This window comes from Blennius ocellaris (assembly GCF_963422515.1).
Source record: "Blennius ocellaris genome assembly, chromosome: 10".
NCBI classification, from domain to species: Eukaryota; Metazoa; Chordata; class Actinopteri; order Blenniiformes; family Blenniidae; genus Blennius; species Blennius ocellaris.
The window spans coordinates 27,076,776-27,095,136 of NC_137659.1; the positions used below are offsets into that span (position 1 = coordinate 27,076,776).

The 18,361-nt window shown below is 43.8% G+C and overlaps 1 long non-coding RNA gene across 1 annotated transcript; it reads right to left on the minus strand.

Annotated features, from left to right (window-relative positions):
• Window positions 1–240: 240 nt before the first annotated feature.
• On the minus strand, window positions 241–17,859 carry LOC308135271. The gene is made up of 4 exons (XR_013936789.1): window positions 17,810–17,859; window positions 17,202–17,332; window positions 11,474–11,584; window positions 241–1,052 (listed from the first exon to the last, which is right to left on the minus strand). It is a non-coding gene; the product is annotated as an uncharacterized lncRNA (long non-coding RNA).
• Window positions 17,860–18,361: the final 502 nt, after the last annotated feature.

The window sequence follows — 18,361 nt, forward strand, 5'->3', positions numbered from 1 at the left end:
TACGGCCTCTCATCCGTGTGAATTCTCATGTGCTTCGTTAAATTACAACTTTGACTAAACTTTTTTCCGCAGGTTTCACAGGAATATGGTTTATCACCTGTATGAGTTCTCATGTGGTCGTTTAAATTCCAACTGTGACTGAAACGTTTCCCACAAGTTTCGCAAGAATACGGCTTCTCACCTGTGTGAATTCTCATGTGGCCAGTCAAATTACTACTCTGACTGAAACTTTTGCCACATATTTCACAAGAGTATGGCTTCTCACCCGTGTGAATCCTCATGTGTTTGGTTAGAGCGCTGCTGTGACTGAAACTTTTCCCACATATTTCACAACAATTCTCATTTGTGTGGACTCTGCGATGCTTCTTCATGTGGTACCTGTCCCTGAAAACTTCTTCACATATAGTACATTTGACAGGCTTTTTAGTTTTGTCAGTATTAAACAGAGTCGTTGAGATGGTGCTGGTGTCTACATTTGTCATGCGACTATTATTTGGATTAAACTTTTCATTACTATTCGAGCCCTCATCATCGTCGGTTCCTGTCTGCTCTCGTCTCTCAGAGGGTACACAGCTTTTAGAGAGAAGCTTCTCATTGCGGTAGGTTTCCTCATAAGACCACCTGAACATGTTAACATCTGGGTTGATTACAAGCTGCTCTGCTCCTGGACTGGTGCATGATTCTTCCGGCTCCTCTATAACCAGTGGAAGCTCCAGTTCCTCCTGTTCCACTATGACCTGAAGCAGCTCTGGGTCCTCCGGTTCCTCTTTTATCTGAGGAAGCTCCACTTCCTCCTGTTCCACCAAGACCTGTGGAATCTCTCCTTCCTCAAGGACCCAGGGAAGCTCTGGATCCTCGGGTTCCTCTTTCACAAACAAAAGCTCTGGTTCTTCTGTCACCTCTATAACCTGTGGAAACTCTGGGTCCTCTGGTTCCTCTTTAATTTGCAGAATCTGTGGTTGTTCCAGTTCTTCTGTAACCTCTAAAGATTCTGGTTCCCTCTGGCTCAAACAGAGTCTATTCTTCCAGACATACATGTTGCTATTGGACATCTAGAGGGGGAAAAAAAGAATATTTTCTCATAACATGCAACACAAGTTCTTCCGTCTGAGCATTCATGCAGTATGAACAGTGAAAATATGTGTTACAATGAAGTCTTATATTGTCGTTAAAATGAAAATGAATACACTGCTGTGTGTTGGTCAGTGAGCGATGAGTGATCTGTACTGTCACACGACGGTGAACAGGTAACTCTGACCCTCAAAGAATTGTAAATAATAGAGTTTTCCATTCAGTCTACATTAACGCTTGATAACTGGAGCCAGTGACTGCTGCTGTGGGACAGACGGCGGGCATACACTGAATACAAATACAAACAACACCTTTTTTGCTTCCATTTTTCATGAGCTGATGTGACACTTTTTCTATGTACACAAAAGGCTTATCTCTCGAATACTGTTCACGGACTTGTCTCAATCTGTGTTCGTCAGAACTTTTCCTTTGCTGAGATCATTCATCCACCTCACAGGATGCAGATCAAGATGCTGAATAGACAGCAGGAATCATTGCACGTGTGCGTTCACAGCTCTCTGTTGGATCCAGAGTTTTCTCTTCAGCAAATTTCTGGGAAGGTCTGCTTCATTTGAGCATCTGTGAACTCTCCCTTCAGCTCTGATCCGTGTCTAATCTCATATCAGGTGAGAAAATGAATAACTTGGGAGGCAGACGAGGAGTAGTGAGGAAGAAGTAGCAAGAAAAGCGCTTGACATCTGGTCAAGGGATGCACCGACCCCAATACCTGAACTTGGATACCTGCCAATACCGATGCTATTCCAATATCAGATCTATGTTAATATTATCAATATTGTTGATTTGATGAGGCTGTAGTAAACTCCTCTCTCCAGGCAAGTATGACATGTAAGAATGTATGCATGTATTCTGTCAAGACAACTTAAGGTTAGCATAAGGTCAGAAAAGGAAACGGTACAACCTTTTATTTTTTCATTTTGGACAATGTGGGCAGTCTGCATGACATCATCATATAATAAACTTGTTATATCTTTACAACCTCAGAATCACTTTAATCGCTGCAGAAATTCTTCAGCAACGCAGCACAAACAATTGGGACTATTTTCAGAGTTTAGCGTGGAGTAAGACAGAACTTCACGGGGGTGTGAATCGCCGGCTACAGCGTGGAGGAACAAGCTTGTCATCGTTTTGATGCCGCTGTCAGTGCTGTTCTCCATGACGAGCTGGAGTTTAAAAAGGGTGACGTCTGGCTGTACAATGGCTTTGCAAACATTGCACGTTTCAATGTTGCTTTGTTTTGCGCGTAAAATATGTCCAAATATATGGAGGCCAAAAGGTTTGTTCATTTGAAAACGTGATTGAAAAAACATATTGTAAAACTGTATGTTCAAGGTTTGGTCTTCAATTTTGAAAAATTAAAAATACTGTATTCAAAATAAACATAAGTGTACGAAAAGTTTTTTCACCTTACATATAATTTGGATTCAGCTCTGGAATTCTTTTGATAAAATCCTTTATTTTCACTTTTCACTCTTAAATATATATATTTTAAAATATAGGCGTTTTGTCAGTTGCAGGATTAATGTTTTCAGATTAGGATCTTATTTTTTTCACATTCAAATCCCAAATACTTTTTCACTTTCAGATTGGATTTTTCAAATGTTTGAACCTGTTCTGGCATAGGGGCGTGGCTTCTACTGAGATGGGTGTGTGATTGTGAGTTACCGCTAAGGGTGTAACAATGTACGTACTGGTACTCGTACCGTTCGGTCAGGTCCAGAGGTGTACCGCAGTACAAATATTTTAAGACCAGGGCTCGACATTATGGCTTTCCCGAATGTCCGGGGGCTAGCAGTGCTTTGCTCAGGCAACTGAATTATCCTCCCAACTTGCCTGAACAGGCTCGTGATAGCGTAAATGGATCACGCCATCACCGGGCGCGGCCATTTCTCGCCCCGAGAGAGCGATCACGTGATTGCTGATGATAGTACGTGACGACCGTGGGCAATCGCGGCTGCTATTTTATTTCCGATTCGTGTTCCCCGTTCTGGTCAGTGACGCGCTGGAAAACATGCATTCTGATTGGATAGCGTTGCGAAATTCCTCAGGAATCCGTCGAATTACGTAGTCGGGGGAACTCATCGTCTGCAATTTTAAATTGTTCACTTCCGTCAACATTCAGATCGTCACTGGAATGTATTAAGAACTCACTCGAATTCAACACATAAAAACAACTTAAAATAAAATGACGTATTTTTGATTATTTCGACTTTCTAACGTCGAAGTTTCATAACTTTTTATGGGTGAAATAAAGTTGATCGAGCAGGAAGAAAAGAAGGAACAGGGACAGGCAGTGTTGGGATTTATGGTTATTAGCATTAAAATGACTGAACGTAATAGATGACTGGAAGTAATTTATAAAAAATTTAATTAATGGGAGTAAAGGTCATTGACTCATTAACAACTCCTAGAGTAATTGAGTAATTACTTAAAAGTTAATGAATTATAAAAAATTTATTAATAAAAAATATATAAATTTGAATAAATTGGATATTTATCAAATAATAATGAAATTGGGGCACCACCAGCTAAACTGGAAATATCCAATACCAAAATAGTGTTATTTGTAAAAAGGGTTATTTAAGTAAAGTTAATATTCCTGTGCAAAATATAACAATCTTAAATAAAAGGGAAGGTGTGAGATTCAAGCTCAGACTGTTACAAACCAGTGAATTGTCAACAATAAATACACAATAATTACCAGGAATCGATCAATTCAGCTAACAGGCGTTTATTCACAAAAATGCATTAATTTATAAATAACTCTGAAATCATCTCAGAAATCAACACAATCAAGTAACAACATCATCTAACACGGAGATCCAATCTACTAAACAGCAACACTATGTACAAAGAAAGAGGGTGTGTGTGTGTGTGTGTGTGTGTGTGTGTGTGTGTGTGTGTGTCTGAGTGGGGATGTAATGACCACGAGTGTCCACCAGGTGGCGGCGGACCTTGGAGGGTCAGTGTGAGTGGGTGTAATGATCTCGAACGGACAGCAGAGGGAGGCAGGCGTCTGGTTCGCGGTGGTGACGGTGATGACCACTGGCGGCATGCGGAGGGAGAGCGCAATGACTCGTTGCAACCACCAGGTGGGCGTAAAGAGAGATTGCGATGGCCCACGCAGCCACTAGAGGTGTTTGACTCGCTCTTTCTGGGGATGCTCGACCAGGTAAACAAGATGGCTGTTGCGCGCATGCCCGGGGGACGCTCGGAACAAGTGGTCTCACCGGGGAGAATCATTACTGTAACGCCAGAGTTTAACTGGATGTTGAGACATGCAGTCAAACTCCGGTGACGATACGGAGGTGTCATGGCGGCACAAGTTAGCGGTTCGGATGCTAAATGTGGCTATGTGGAGAGCTTATCTCAATCAGTGAACACATGCGGCGGCGCACACATGAGGGGGTAATGAAGGGGAACGAGAGAGAGCGAGAGAGAGGGAGGAAAGTTCTGGCGAGACTCTGTTCTCCACACAGAGATCCAGTGGGCTGGCGGAGATGTGGCTTTGCGTCTGGCCCCCAGGATCCACAAAAAGAAAAAGGGAAAAGAGAAAAAGGATAGTCCAAACAGTGTGTTCTGCTGGCCAGCAGGCTGAACTGTGGTTTGGTTCTTGTGGTCCACTTTGTGCTCTCTTGGTCTCCCGGTGCTGCAAAGACCTGGTCCCTGCTAGGAGACCAGTTTGAGAAGTGGGGGGGCAGTTGGTTGCGAGGCAGTTTGGGTCAGGCCTGACCAATGATAGGGCTTTTCCTACCTGAGGCTTGCAGCCCTCAGGTCGCCGCCCCCCCCCCCCCCCCCCCCATGATGTTTTATTAACTTGCCATTGTTCATGCAGCCTGTTCTGTTTGGGGAGATGCTGCTTGAAGGAGAACATGGATTCCAGACCAAACAACAGTGTGTAGTAGTAGAGTGTGACAGTGCCAATCTTTAGAGTATAAAAAAAATGTTCAGACCAACACAGCAAAAAGCCCAGAGGTCGGCCTCACATAAACACTGTGGGAGTTCATTCAACTCTGTGGGAGTTCATTCAACTCTGGGGGAGTTCATTTAACTCTGTGGGAGTTCATTCAACTCTGGGGGAGTTCATTCAACTCTGGGGGAGTTCATTCAACTCTGTGGGAGTTCATTCAACTCTGGGGGAGTTCATTTAACTCTGGGGGAGTTCATTTAACTCTGTGGGAGTTCATTCAACTCTGGGGGAGTTCATTTAACTCTGGGGGAGTTCATTTAACTCTGTGGGAGTTCATTCAACTCTGTGGGAGTTCATTTAACTCTGGGGGAGTTCATTTAACTCTGTGGGAGTTCATTCAACTCTGGGGGAGTTCATTTAACTCTGGGGGAGTTCATTTAACTCTGGGGGAGTTCATTTAACTCTGTGGGAGTTCATTCAACTCTGGGGGAGTTCATTTAACTCTGGGGGAGTTCATTTAACTCTGTGGGAGTTCATTTAACTCTGGGGGAGTTCATTTAACTCTGTGGGAGTTCATTTAACTCTGTGGGAGTTCATTTAACTCTGGGGGAGTTCATTTAACTCTGGGCTCTTTGCTGTGAAGAACAAACATAAAATACAGTATATATTATTATTCCTTAAGATTGAAGAGTATAAAGAGATACGGCTTCCCTGAAAGTTTCATTGAGATATCTTGATTATTAAAGTTATGTTGGTCGAATTCATACATTACCATAGTTATGAATTCCCATTAAACTTCGGGCAAGTCCAAATTTGTCTGGGCAAGTAAAACGTTTTTTTTCATTTTCCCCTTAACTGAGTACCAAACTGTACCAACCCATGACTTCTGTACCGAGGTACGTACCGAACCCAGATGTTTGTGTACCGTTACACCCCCAGTTAGCGCCATATTGGGGCTGCTCCATTCTGGAAAAAAATCCTATTCGTGATTATTTTGGGCAATACTGAAATCACAATTATGTCTTTGAATTTGGAGCAGTGTTTATTGAACATGTCCAAAAAAACAAAACTCCTGTTGAATATATATAAATATCTTGTAATGTAGTAGTAAAATATAAACTGTTGTACTGCACTCAAGCCTTTGAAAACAAGAAATAACTTTAGATAACAAACTACAGTAATGAATAATGTTGCTTTACATTATATGTTGATACTTTGGCTGTCCTGTGAGAACCACACTTCTCTAAAAAGTTTACAAGCTGAGAAAAACACATTTTCTACTTCATTGCAATGCATTAGCTACTGCATGGAGGGTTTATCATTTGCTGCACTCTTTACAAACTGTTTCATCCATTGGATATACAAAGTTACTTTATGTTTTGAACTGACAAAAGTTAAACCTACAATGCTTTATTGATAGCCACCGTTGGAATCACTTAGCTTTAAAATGACACGTAACCTAAACCATTGGTGTAACACGCCGTTATTTGCATCATCAATATATGTTAGTTTACGGCAGGTATGTCAACACATGTAAGAAACCATAGTCATAACTTTTCTGGAAATTTTAAAGTAGCAACTTACTACCATGTAGCTCACGCCTGCGTATTTGGGTTAAATGTGTTGTCATTTCCTGTCTGACAGTGGAGGCTGCACAGGAAATGTATCACAAATGATTTTCCTTGATTATATATAAAATTATATATACATTTTGAGATCGTCTGGAGCCAAAATCATAATCACGATAAAAATGTGATTAAATGAGCAGCCCTACGCCATATGACATGTGGCATAGGGCTGTACACGTTGGATAGCCGCAGTGGTATTACATTAATAATAATAATAGTGCATTGGTTTTATATAGCACTTTTCTTGACACTAACATGCTTTGCAGTGCATTATTCATTCATTCCATACTGGATGGTGGTAAACTACGTCGGTAGCCACAGCTGCCCTGGGGCAGACTGACGGAAGCAAGGCTGCCATTTTGCGCCATCGGCCCCTCTGATGGGGTGGCCCTGAAGTACAAACCACAACAACAAATCAGTAAACGCAACAACAAATCACTAAACATAACAAATTACTAAACACAACAACAAATCACTAAACACAAATTGAAAAGCACAACATTAACTTTATCGGAAGAGGTAGGTACTGTTGCATATTTATTCTCATGATTCTGCATGTTCCTTAACTGTGACTGGCTCTGGAAATCAGACCTGAGATTTACTTTGGCACCACCTCTTCGTCCTTTATTAGCGGCTCACGGAGCAGCGATGATCAACTTTGCGAGTACTGAAGTGTACCAGTGTGTACATAGAAAGGTGGGCCGTGTGTTGTCATCCAGAGACGGAGAATTCACCTTTTGAAGGCAGACACAAGTCCCAGCCGGTCAGCTAGCACTAGCCAACATGCTAACCACCTGGAGTGGGGAAAGCAGAGCAACGAGCTGCTCCTCCAACATCAATATTGTGGAAGGTTCAATTCTCAATCTATAGCCCCATTTCCACCGCACAAAGAGTGCAGGGACGGAACGGAGCGGTACGGCAAAGCATAACCAGAGCCAAATCCGGTACCTGTTTCCACTGCAGAAAGGCTCTTAAAGAGTAGGCGGGGCTTGTAGTAGGGCTGGCCGAACGCTCCGGTGACTTGCCCCACACCCAGGCGCGCCCCGGCTGTCCGAACGCTCCGGTGACTTGCCCCACACCCAAGCGCGCCCCGGCTGTCCGAACGCTCCGGTGACTTGCCCCACACCCAGGCGCTCCCCGGCTGTCCGAACGCTCCGGTGACTTGCCCCACACCCAGGCGCTCCCCGGCTGTCCGAACGCTCCGGTGACTTGCCCCACACCCAGGCGCTCCCCGGCTGGCCGAACGCTCCGGTGACTTGCCCCACACCCAGGCGCGCCCCGGCTGGCCGAACGCTCCGGTGACTTGCCCCACACCCAAGCGCGCCCCGGCTGGCCGAACGCTCCGGTGACTTGCCCCACACCCAAGCGCGCCCCGGCTGGCCGAACGCTCCGGTGACTTGCCCCACACCCAGGCGCGCCCCGGCTGGCCGAACGCTCCGGTGACTTGCCCCACACCCAAGCGCGCCCCGGCTGGCCGAACGCTCCAGTGACTTGCCCCACACCCAGGCGCGCCCCGGCTGGCCGAACGCTCCGGTGACTTGCCCCACACCCAAGCGCGGCCCGGCTGGCCGAACGCTCCGGTGACTTGCCCCACACCCAGGCGCGCCCCGGCTGTCCGAACGCTCCGGTGACTTGCCCCACACCCAGGCGCGCCCCGGCTGGCCGAACGCTCCGGTGACTTGCCCCACACCCAGGCGCGCCCCGGCTGGCCGAACGCTCCGGTGACTTGCCCCACACCCAGGCGCGCCCCGGCTGGCCGCGGCACAGAGCTGCGCTGGGATGCTGCACCGGGACACAGGAGCCCTGAGCTTTCTGCTCAAACGCCGGACAAGCAGGCTGCTCCGAGCGTCTCTTTGCATCGCGTCCGCCTTCTGCCCGACCACGGGCAGTGGGACGCCCAGCTTTCTGTTCAAACGCGATGCAGCGGCGCTGACCGCGGTTAAACAGAACGCTGACCGCCGCTGCATCGCATTTGAACAGAAACCTCAGACATGATACAAAGACTCGGCATGCGGCACACTGACACTATGCTGCAAACAGAAAGTTCCGGTCACCCCCGGCCTCACATCCGCTCTTTTATGACCAACATTAAAGTTGAGCAGCAAAGACAATAAAAGAAAAAAACAACCAGTGCTAAGCTGAATACGTTAACATCAGAGGATTCGTCCAGCCGATATATTAAAATATTGAGGGCGTGTGATAAATCACTGACCAATCAGCAGACGGCTCTTCAAACTCAGACCCATGCCATGGTCCTGAGAACCCCGACGGAGGGGGGGCGGAAAAGCGACCACCTTTGCAGCGGTTGTTTCTGGAAAATCACAAATTCCTGCGGTGGAAACCCGAACCGTAACGGACTATACCTGCCCATTCCAGCACTTTCTGTGTGGTGGAAATGGGGATTATGAAGTAAACCATGATGAAATCCTTTTAAACTTGAATTTCTTTATTACAACCATGAGCATGTACACGTAGCATGTAATGCTACACATAGCTAGCCACGGTTAGCCACAGAGCCTCAACACACACAACCGAATTCTGTTGGTATCAGAACCTGATGCAAAGACTTGATGGGAGAGATCAAGACTTCATATCCCAGTTGCTTGTGGCTATCCATTAGCCTGGAGAGAACTGGCCCAGCCACCATGGGCGAAAGTGGCAGGTAGGGATGCAGCCAATCTGATCCAGTGTCAGTATCAGGTTCCGCTATGAACACAATTCATGCATCAGAAATTTCCAATCCAACCTGAGGAGATTTCCATTCCACAGTTTACAGCCAGGGAGCAGGCTCGGGAAGTAGCACTGTCCTATCCAACTTTTCATGACAACATGTCACCGTTTGGTCAGATTTCACACTCAAAACGCCACAAAGCATCAACAAAGCATCAACCGTTTTAAAATGCCAGCTCACTGACAACAGCGCTGACCGTGGCATCAAAATAACGAACAGCTCGCTCCTCTGCGGCAGCAGGAAACTCACACCTCCGTGAAGCTGCGTCGTCCTCCACGCTAAACTCTCTGAAAATAGTCCCAATCATTTGTGTTGCGTTAGAACTGGAAACACTGCAGTTTGTGCTGCGTTGCTAAATAATTTCCCCAGGGATTAATAAAGTGATTGTGAGGTTTTAAAGATAGAACTAGTTTATTATGAGATGACGACGTCACGCAGACCTCCACATTGTCCAAAGTGAACAAAAATTGTTTGTACCATTTCCTTTTCTGTCCTTATACTAAGCTCAAGTTGCCTTTTGGGAGAATACATGCATACATTCATACTTTACTTTAAAAAGGAGTTTATTACGGGCTCATATAAAAACAATAGTGATAGTTATGATATTAACCTCTGAGGCCGGCGGACGGACTGGTGCGTCCTCATCACATGACCGTTTTAAAAAGCAGTAGCATCACAAGCACAGCGTCATCTGGTCCAGTGTTTCAATCCGTGACGAAAGTGCCGATATAAAATTACAAGATCGTTTTAAAATGATGTTGATCGCCCAAATAAAAGTGGCGATATGAAGAAAACTGTGTCCGTGTTTTTCCGCGACATTTTAGTGCGTCAGGTGCAGAAGACCGGTCAGGAGTGAAAGTGAAAGTAACGGAGCAGCAAAAAAAACAACACTTGTAATGTGCCAGTATACCTTTCACTCATTGGTTGAGAAGAAGAGCCCATGTCCAATCAAAAGTTTCCATAGTGGGAGGTGTCATTTTGTTTAGTTCACCCGTGAAAAAGTAAACAGAGGGAGACAGCGAGAGTGAGGTGAGATTTATATCAGAGAAAAAGCGATTATTATCATGATTTGACCATGAAGTTAGTGTATAGTTGGTGTGTAGTGAGTGTGTAGTGAGTGAGATTAGAGTGTTTTTTGGTTTCAAGTGAACTCTTTTCCCCCCCTATCAAAACAATGACGCCTTATGAACGTCAATCAGATGCTCCGACTTTTTTTTTTTGAAGAAGGAGCAGAGCATCGAGTCTGACACTGAGTTTGAGAGTGATTCTGATGGCAATATTGAAGACCAGAGCTTTGTTTTGGAAGAGAGGAGAGAGGTGTCCCCCAGACCAGGACAGGTGTCCCCCAGACCAGGAGACGTGTCCCCCACCCTGTCCTCATCATTCCAGCTCCACCACAACAGCCAAAGGCTAAAATGTAAACATTGCCTGCAGGAACACAAGAAAAGGAAAAACACTTCATGGAAATGTCCTGCCTGTGACGTGTCCCTCTGTGTTGTGTTGGACACAATCTGTTTTTTTGAGTGGCACAAATCATTTGTCTTCACCTGACATTATATGTGTGACCTTTTGCAAATAGTTTTACAAAAACGCCCGAGGCAGTGCTTCTATTTCACGGTAAATATCTGTATAGAACCGTATATTCAGTCTTGTTTTGATCAATTTTAAATTATAGTTTAGATTTACTTCACAAGTAAAATAAATGATTTGTTGAGCATGTCTAGAACGTTTTTCGACAACCGAATTTGTAGTTTTATTGTGTTTTTAGATCCACTGTGTTAATAAAGTATGCCAAACTGAAAACAATACTTCAGAGCTGCATTTATGAGGTTGTCCTGAACAAAATGACACCAAACAAGGCAAGGCTTATGGATTTTATATTTGAGATATAAAGGAAAATTTAATTGTAGTGAAAAATGGAACAAAATGCTTGAGGCCCAGCAGGTTAAAGCAAACACTTCTGGTATCGGAATAGTATTGGTATTGGCAGATATACAAATTCAGGTATCAGGATTGGATTCAGAAGTGAAAAAACCTGGATCGGTGCATCCCTAGTGGCAGGACTTCTACTGTTGGTCTGGACCAATCAATGAGCCGTGTTTCTTCGTTACTTACTCTCTGGTCAGTGTTTGTTTTGGGGCAGACCCCGATGAGGACGACCTGCAGACAGGTGGACACCCCGATGAGGACGACCTGCAGACAGGTGGACACCCCGATGAGGACGACCTGCAGACAGGTGGACACCCCAGTGATGACAGCGAACATGTAGAGAAACTTCCCTTAGACGATTTCTGACAGTTTGTGCATAAATTCTTTGGTTCTGCAAAGCGATTGTTTGCAGCAGGTGTCTGGGTGGCTGGTTTCATACACTCTTGGAGGTGAAGATGCTGAATGAGGAGGTCCTGGGGCCTCATTTATAAAGATTGCTTACTACCAAAACGGGTCCTGAGAGATGAGTACGCCACTTCCCATGCAAAGTTTGTGATCCCAAACAATTTGCGGGACAATGTGACATGGGGGGAAGTGGCGGCACAGATGGTGAGATGGAAAATTTACTGTACTTTCCAGACAATAAGCCACAACTTTTTTCCAATGGTTTGAACCCTGAGGCTTATAACATGATGTGGCTAATTGATGGATTTTTACGGGTTAACGGGCTTCATGCCTCCAGATTCTACTTCTGGTAGAGACATGCTGTTTTTAGTGCCTCTGCTTCCCCAAAACGTGCCTTAAAAGTGACATTTCTGCTCTTGGTGAGCTTGTCTTGAGGCTGTTTCCCGTGGCCCGGAGCTCCAAGAGCTGACCGTCGTGGATGATGCCTTCAGGTGCATCACGTAAACTAGAGTGCTGGACTCCGTGGCTGAGAAATCTTCTTCCTCAGAATCACAATCAGCAAACAACTGATAGAATACTTTATCAACAGAGATCAAATGCTTGGTGGCCATGTATCTGTCTCTCGGTCTATCTTGGGCTTCAAAGCAGGCCCAGGAGATGCAGAACACAGCGGTGTGTTGTGCAGCTCCAGCGCTATGAAAGACAGATTTGCAAGAATTGATGAAAATATGAGCAATCCCCGTGTTCCTGCAGTGAAATTCTTGCCCCATTACAACGTGGACACGTGTGGCTTATCGTCAAGTGCGGCTTATATGCGTTTGTTTTTGTTTGGTTTTGCAGGTGCGGCTTACATTCAGGTACACTCCACAGTGTGGAAAATACGGCAAGCCAAATTCATCTCATACATTTAATGTCTTCGCATATCAGATTTATTGATCCACACAATTGTAAACAGGCAGACTGCAGCGGTATACAGTGAGCCATGACAGCACAATGTTTATGTGTTACACTGTAGGCCTGGGCAATAAACCGAAAATGTACAGATACCGAAATTTACTGACATCATTTTGCCCATGTCAGTATATTATCGGTGAAACGTTGGTTTTGAGCGTGTGTAGATAGCATGTCCATTTAAGACTGCGTAAGAGATGCAACTCCACCCCATCCAGTCTGTAACAAAAATGGAGAAAGGCGATGGAGGACGGTTCAGAGGGTGTAGCGGCTGCTGCGGTGGCTGAAGTGAGCGGCTTTAGAAGCCATCGAAGCAAATTGTCTGTATTGAGGATCAGCGTGCAGAGTGACACAAGCTGCCTTCAGCGTGGGCAGAGCGCCGTTTGTCGGGCTTACTTGTTCCAAGCCTGTTTATCTCCACAAAGCTTGATCTGTGATGATGAGGTTGATGATCTCACCTCACAGAACTGAAGAAACATGAATTTATGGAACCAGATCTACTCATCCCATCATCTTGATGAATTAATATCCCATTACAAAAAACTCACGCAAGAGAAACTGGGCCTCAAAACAACTGGATGGAAAATGGAAACTAAAAGCAGTGAGGAAGTCCATCCGGACACATTTGTGCTGTAATAAAGTGAAAGTGAGTGATCACGCTGCCGTGCTGTCTGCTGATCAATTAACCCTTTCGGAGCATTCAAAAAAACTTCCTATTTTCAGCCACTAACTTTGACAGCTGTAAAAATATGTCTGATAAATGTTTTTTTCGCATAAATCTGTTCATATCATATAATCTCACGAAGTCACCATTAACAAGTCAGGAACATTCCGACTATGGCTGCAGCAGCAGTGTTGCTTTTAGCTGCTGGATGTGTTTTACTTCTTCATTTTATCAGAGAATCCTCATTCCTTCAGTAATCTGTAAACTGTGCTGCAGGATTTCTGTGTGTCTTTGTGCGGACGTAGGTCTGGGTTGAACCAGAGAGGTGATAACTCGCTTCGTAGTAACAGGGTCCTGGATATGTTGATCACGCTTCGTAGTCCAGGCCTCAGGTGTAGAGCCTAGAGCGTTTTGTTTTGCTTGTGTGTCTTAAGAAGCCATGAGTCACTTGCATCTACCTACATTATTCTAGTGGGGATGCCATTATTTTATGCCATTCATAAAGTTATTTACTGGAGCTTTGCAATGTCATTGAGGTATAATGTGACTTTTCTGTTTATACACCGGAATTATTTAATTTCATGTAAATATTTGCACTTTTATTTTAATTCAAACATTTGAATGGGTCTGTTGTGTTTACAAATGTTGCTAAGAGCTTTAAGTTTTAATAAAGCCAAAGCAGTTATGCATAACTTCAGTTGTGGTCACATGTTTTCCATCTTTCTTCAGGGGACCAGAATAGTTGTACCGTGAGCGTGATGTTTTTACATGTCAGTATCAAGCAAATTACATCCACGTATTAACAACTTTCAGAGTAGGGCTGGGTGACATGGCCTGAAATATATACCAGGATATATTGAGCAGTTCACCTCCATAACGAGAAATGGACGATAACTGCTCCACTGCACCCCCTGCAATAAAAAAAGGTTTGGCCACTTGATGTGGCAGTTATATTGAGAGTATGACTCCCCTGGACCTACTGTATTTATTGCTATTTTAAAGGACTACAAAACTATACTGTCTGAAAATAAATGAAGAAAATACAAATGAAGTACTTTTAGTTAAGATGTATTGAAGAGCTGATGAGCACAGATGACTTGAAATGAGGACAGAGCGGATTAGACCGTGACTTCGTCTGGAAACACAGGATTTCTCCACAGCGATATGAAAAAAGGCCTATCTAACCTAATTCTCCTGAAAGAAGTTACAGGTTCCGACGTCCAGCCTGAAGAATGCCCCACGGCGCTCTGCCCACGATGAAGGTGCGAATTCCCGCAGCTCGCATCACTCTGCCCGCTGATTCTAAATATGGACGATCAAAGAGGAGTTGCTTCGATCGCTTATAAAGCCGTTCACTTCAGCCACCGCAGCAGCGGAGAGAATTTCTGAACTGTCCTCCATCGTCTCCTCTCCATTTTTGTTACAGACTTGGATGGTGTGGAGTCACGTGTCTCACGTGAGTCTTAAGGGACATGCTACCTCCACACACTCAAAACCAACGTTTCTTTTCTTCTTCTTTTTTTAAACACCGAATATACCAAAATGGGCAAAATGAGATTGGTCATTTTCATAAATGTAGGTATCGGCAAATGTTCGGTTTCTTGCCCAGACCTATTTCAGAGTGACACAAAGAATCAGATTGGTATCGGAATTGGCCGATCCTCAAGTCTGCAGTATTGGTATCGAATGTGAAAAAGTGACAAGCAGTTCCACTGCTGAGAAATCATAGAAAGAACGTGGTGACAGCCGTGTGTAATGCTACACTGTGGATGCGCTGGTACAGTCATGTGCTCGGGTAGTGCACAGGGCCCTGGTGCACGGATGATCTCCTCGTCACACACTGCTTCCAGCTCTCCATCCACTGAGGACACAATACCAAGTCCACTGAGCCTTTTCACAATTCCCTCTTGACATATTTAATTTATACATTTAACATACAGATAAAGCTGTACTTTATCAGTCTGCTGTCAGTCCTCTGACCCCCATGATGTCACTCTTCTCTGGCCTCCACTTCCAGATCACTCTTCTTCACCTCTACAGTCACTGAACTCTGTGACGCACTGCCAATCACTTATTTTTTCTTTAATTAGTGATTCCAATACTGCTACCAACCAAATAATATCATTTTCCTGGCCTCTACCTCCCCCATGACTATTTCACTCGTCGTAAAATTCCTTTTCCTCGTCTTTTCTGCCACGATTTAGCATCAAATACCAGCGATCTGCAGGTTTATTGAGATGTAGAGACTCACTTTGCATTGACCATTTATGGTAGAATGCGGGCGTTTTGAGGGGGGATATGCACAACCTTTCAGGTAGACTGTGATTTACAAAAGAAAAGTGTATGCGGATGTGCGTATCCATGCTTTTATGAACATTTCTGCCATCAGTATGCCAATGGCACCGTGCTGAGAGAAAACTACACATTTTAGAATGGCTTTTATATTGTGGCCAGCCCAAGTCACAACTGTGTAATAATTGTGTAGACAGCACGATTATCAGCATTGTGAGCTGCCACACCTTTGAGCCGAATTGATTATCTCCGCAAAGAAGAACTCTAAATCTATATCGGTGTGCAGACAACTATATTTGAGAGAAACAGGTCTTTTGTGTACATACAAAAAGACTTAGACCTTTTGAGTTCAGGTGGTGAAAACAGGAGCAAAAACAAGTGTTACAGTTACGCTTGTAGTTAAGCTACTATTTCAATATGACTCCCATTCAAGGCCCCAAGCTGAAGACAGAGACCTTCTTGTCTCAACAAGGAAGGTCACAAATAGGGAATCTTGCCTCATGCTCTTAAACTTTTAGTCATTATGAGACATAATTGGGAATGATTTGGATCAATTAAGTTATATTTTGCACGGCTTTTCTGATGCCAATATTACAATATTGTTTTGTTTTTTGCAGACCATCATTATATAAAGAAACTATGATATAGGAACAGCACATAAAAAGAATCAACTTATCAAAGACGAAAATTAAACCTTATTAATATAAAAATATTGTGTACAGTGTGTCTAAAAGACCTTGAGATTTTGACCAGGTTTAAATGAGTGCAGTGTGTAATTGAAAGATCTTGAGGAGACTTACTGACCAGGTTTAAAACATGTGTGCAGTTTGCATTTTAAACACATTGAGGAGACTTACTGACCAGGTTTAAAACATGTGTGCAGTTTGCGTTTTAAATACATTGAGGAGACTTACTGACCAGGTTTAAAACATGTGTGCAGTTTGCGTTTTAAATACATTGAGGAGACTTACTGACCAGGTTTAAAACATGTGTGCAGTTTGCGTTTTAAACACATTGAGGAGACTTACTGACCAGGTTTAAAACATGTGTGCAGTTTGCGTTTTAAACACATTGAGGAGACTTACAGACCAGGTTTAAAACATGTGTGCAGTTTGCGTTTTAAACACATTGAGGAGACTTACAGACCAGGTTTAAAACATGTGTGCAGTTTGCGTTTTAAACACATTGAGGAGACTTACTGACCAGGTTTAAAACATGTGTGCAGTTTGCGTTTTAAATACATTGAGGAGACTTACTGACCAGGTTTAAAACATGTGTGCAGTTTGCATTTTAAATACATTGAGGAGACTTACTGACCAGGTTTAAAACATGTGTGCAGTTTGCATTTTAAATACATTGAGGAGACTTACTGACCAGGTTTAAAACATGTGTGCAGTTTGCGTTTTAAATACATTGAGGAGACTAACTGACCAGGTTTAAAACATGTGTGCAGTTTGCATTTTAAATACATTGAGGAGACTTACTGACCAGGTTTAAAACATGTGTGCAGTTTGCGTTTTAAATACATTGAGGAGACTTACTGACCAGGTTTAAAACATGTGTGCAGTTTGCATTTTAAATACATTGAGGAGACTTACTGACCAGAGGAATTATTCCTGGTTTCCAGCAGATTTCGCAGCTTTGTACGCTGACGTGGTCTTTACAGCAGGACTGGTTTGACCATCAGGACGTTACTGCAGCAGCAGCTGATCGCAGCGGGACACCCTCCAACCCTGCAATGGAGACAGTTACCCGTTTTAACCATTGCAACCATTTGTTGAGGACAAAAAGCTAAAGCTACTGGTTATGGGACAGTATGGAGTTGCTAATGTGGGCGGAGGACGAGACGTGCGCATCGATACGAAACCAGTCAGCATTCCGACAGCACACGTATCGCTTCCTATAGCCTCGTCTGGTGGTAAAAGGTCGACAGCTTTACTGGAAATTTGGATTTCACATAATGTTGACATCATGTTCCGCTAAAGATGATACATTCGTTGATGTCTAACGGGACCTACTTGTTCTTCCGCCTGACGTGGTATGTGAAGTGCGGCTGTGTAACCGCATCACTCAGTGCTGCTAAAACCATGAAATCTGCGCCTCAGTTGTGACGTAACAGGAGTAAAAACACGACTTTCACTCGGTATTTCAACGGGAATCAATGGCCACAATACGTGACATATTAAATCTCGGTTTCTGAGCCTACTTACTACGTCTATGCAGCCGGTGACCCGAGAGCGTCTCTTTTCATTTCCGGTTTTATATCTGGTGTTCAGGCAGAATAGCGCCACCTGTCGCACCGGAGGCGACAGGTGGCGCCTCCGGTGCGACGGAATAATATTCCATCTTTTAAGAATTGGCTCTTTTCCTGAGCCAATTCATAAAAGAAGTACGGTGGCCCTGAAGTGCAAACCACAACAACAAATCATTAAACACAACAACAAATTCAAAAACACAACTGCAAATCCAAAAACACAACAACAAATTACTAAACACAACAACAAATTGAAAAACACAACTGCAAATTCAAAAACACAACAGCAAATCATTAAATACAACAACAAATTCAAAAACACAACTGCAAATTCAAAAACACAACAGCAAATCACTAAACACAACAACAAATTCAAAAACACAACTGCAAATTCAAAAACACAACAGCAAATCACTAAACACAACAACAAATTCAAAAACACAACTGCAAATTCAAAAACACAACAGAAAATCATTAAACACAACAACAAATTCAAAAACACAACGAC